The 3,082-nt window shown below is 51.9% G+C and overlaps 1 pseudogene; it reads right to left on the bottom strand.

Annotated features, from left to right (window-relative positions):
• Positions 1 to 575: 575 nt before the first annotated feature.
• Positions 576 to 1,586, bottom strand: LOC106733348 (rRNA-processing protein FCF1 homolog pseudogene; annotated as a pseudogene).
• Between the last annotated feature and the right edge of the window lie 1,496 nt (positions 1,587 to 3,082).

Below are 3,082 nucleotides of genomic sequence, written 5' to 3' on the forward strand. Positions count from 1 at the left end.
GAGGGGCCAGGCCGTGAGGGATCCCCAGTGGCCACGGTGACTCTGGGGTGGTGCCCAGAGGGAGTAAAACATGCTTGTGCATCTCCTGCTCACCACCTGTAAATTAGAGCACGCGGGGTTACACAGAAACCGCACGATCTGACACACCAGCCAAAGGACACCACATTAAGGCTCTGTCATTTCCGTTAATCACAGCTGTCAGTGTTTTGTCCTCTGGCCCCACACTACGGTGTGCAGAGCTCCGTGACTAGACAGAGTGGGGTCGCAGCGACAGGACGGAGAACACTTTCTTTGTAGTAAGCACCCACCCCTACCACACGCCACGCGGCTGCAAGGACAACGCTGGGCTCTGACAGAAACAGTCCTCACAAGCTCACCGACAGAATCAATGAGCACTCTCATTCCACACCCGAGCACCGAGCACAAAGACAGACCCCCAGGACCGGGCAGTGCCCAGCGTGAGTTGGCCTGCGTGTCTAAAGCGTTATGTGTTGAGCACTCTGATCTCCAGTCGCTGTGCAGAGGGCAGCCTGGGTTCTACAGAATGTGGTTCTCCTTTTGGTAGTTGTAGATGGAAGAGTAAATCAGGTCCTTTTCACTCCATAATGGTCAGAAGCAAACATCTTTTGAAATGTGGGTTTTCAAAAATAAGATTATTTCAGATTGTTCCGAGAGATTTATCACTGTACATATGTTCCTTCTACAGCAAAGTGATTTCCCAAGAGAGACTTTTGAAGGCCCTACCATGCATGCCTGGTAATTTTTGAGAACATGCCAAATGTTGTGAACTTTACCTTGGGTATGTTCTATTAGGTTGTCAGAAAAGTCATGACACATTTTTACATAGAAAACTGTGTCATGAAAATGTGTTACGACTTTTCTAGTGCCCCAGTAGATTTTTTTTTTTTTTTTTTCATGACAAACAGCATGTTTAATGAACTGGCAACAGAGATATTCGGTCAAAGAAAGGCAGAGGAACTTTGTCCTTTAAGAATTAGAACCGAGGGGCTCCATAATAATCTGGCATGTGTTCAATGTTGTATCTATGGTTAGAAATATACATGATAGGAACTCCTGGGATCTTCCAGATTTTTCGTTTAAGGTCTCGGTCAACTGTGGCCACGATGTAACACTTGTGCTGAGTTACTCTCTATACTAAGCAGTCATCCACATAGGTTCCTTTATGTGTACATGGTAATCGTTCAAATCTTGGATCCTTAGCGATCCTTAGAGGCACTCGTTATTTTTGCCCCAATTTTTCGATTTCAGCCATTACACAGTCAGTTATACAAGGGATACACTTGGCATACAGACAGTCCATCATCGACTGCACTAAGTCCAGTTTGGCTTTAATGGAAAAGTTGATAAAGTTGGTATCAACCAGGATGTGGTAAGGTGGACCCAGCTGTGTATTATATTGAAAGAATAAGCAGGAAGGGTGTTGGGGGACATCTCTTTCCTTCAGTGTGCTAGGATCTTTCTTTTCTTTCTTTTTAGGTTTTAATCTATCCTTTTCTTTAAGCCTCTGATCTCAGACTAAGCATTCACTTCATGGTCGCATACTTTGTTTTCTTTTGTTTCCCCATGCTCACGCCGCACCTGTGCTGAGATTGTCTAGTATGGACTCCTTGCATCTGTGGCTGGGGGAGAGTCCCCAACTCTGCAGCGAGTCAGCGGGCTGGACCCAGGGTGGGGACAGTGCAGCTTCGGCTGAGTCTGAAAATCTGAGAACCCGAAAGCCGATGATGCAGATCTGGTTTACCCCAGAACCGTGAACCAAATAAACCTCTCTTCTTTATAGACCACCCAGGCTTGGCTTTTCCATTCAGCAACTCAGGAACAGCTGTGACAGTAAAAGAAAAGCCAGCGTCCCGGTCAGGGGGCGGCCAAGTGGCTCGAGACCTCTCATGAGTCTGGGCCACCAGGGAGCCTGGGTTTTCTTCAGGCCTTCACCTGATCCAACAAGGCCCACCAGAGGAGGTGTATCTTCATTACATTCAAGTATCTCTGCCAAAACGCCCTGTCGGAGCACACCTAGAATATTCCTCTGTCCAGGCGCCCCATGGCCTGGCAGAGCTGACACAAAACCAACCTCTGCAACGCCGTTTTTGACACTGGCTACGAAAGAGCAGAGCGGATGGCAGAGGGAGGAGCAGGGTCCGAAGAGGAGACAGTGGGCAGTGGGCGGCCGTGCTGTGAGCACGCCTGTCTGTCTGAGATGGTGGGAAGGGGTGTGGATGAGGGTGATCTCGGCTGAGAGCCCAGCCCTACCTCTGCTCCACAAGACCGGCCTGGGAGAGTGTGCTGTTTGCCTGATCCCAGCGCACAGCGGCCCTCCCCTCACTCTGCTGCTACAGGCCCTGCTGCGTCAACAGCGGCAAACCCCGGCGTGAGCCAGGCTGACAGCGGTGAGCAGCCCGCCCACTTCGGCCTCCGGGCACACTTGCCCATTCCAGAAATGGGATTCTGTCTTTTACCTTTCTATTTCTCCACAAAGGAACATTCCCGCGGAAATATCCCATTTTCTCCCAAATACAGCACACCGAGTATAAGTGCATCATATAGATCCTCTAAGACGGAGGCGGGACGTACTGACCGGCCTCCAACTGTACATGGAGGTTTGGGTAGATGGGTCCTCAGGGGCCTGTGGCTTTCGCTGTGGGGACCACGCTCCCACCCACCGGCTGCCCGCTCCAGAGGAGTCACGCTGCCCTCCAGTGGTCACGCCGGAGACAGCACGGGGCGCACCCAAACCAGGAATGGTCGTGGAATCCGCACTTGAAGCCGGAAGGCAGGAAGGGTCAGTGACGGGCCAGCTCGAATCACCTTTTTGCGAGACGCGAGGCCCTGTGAGTGTAGCATGCACTCTGCGCCCCGTGGCCGTTCTCCGAGGGTCGTGTTCTCTTCTTCCAGCCCGTCCTCGCTCAGGTAAGGATGGCAGGCACGGCGAGGCGTGTCAGAGGTCACTCCGGCACCCGAGGGTCAGCAGTGAGTCCCAGCCCTCCCTGCATCCCCGCAGTCGGTTCGCAGTCACCAGGGCTCGTCCTCGAACTCTGTCTGCAGGACACAGTGGCGCGGGCGC

The sequence above is a fragment of the Tupaia chinensis genome, unplaced genomic scaffold (assembly GCF_000334495.1).
Source record: "Tupaia chinensis unplaced genomic scaffold, TupChi_1.0 Scaffold143591_1, whole genome shotgun sequence".
Taxonomy (NCBI): domain Eukaryota; kingdom Metazoa; phylum Chordata; class Mammalia; order Scandentia; family Tupaiidae; genus Tupaia; species Tupaia belangeri.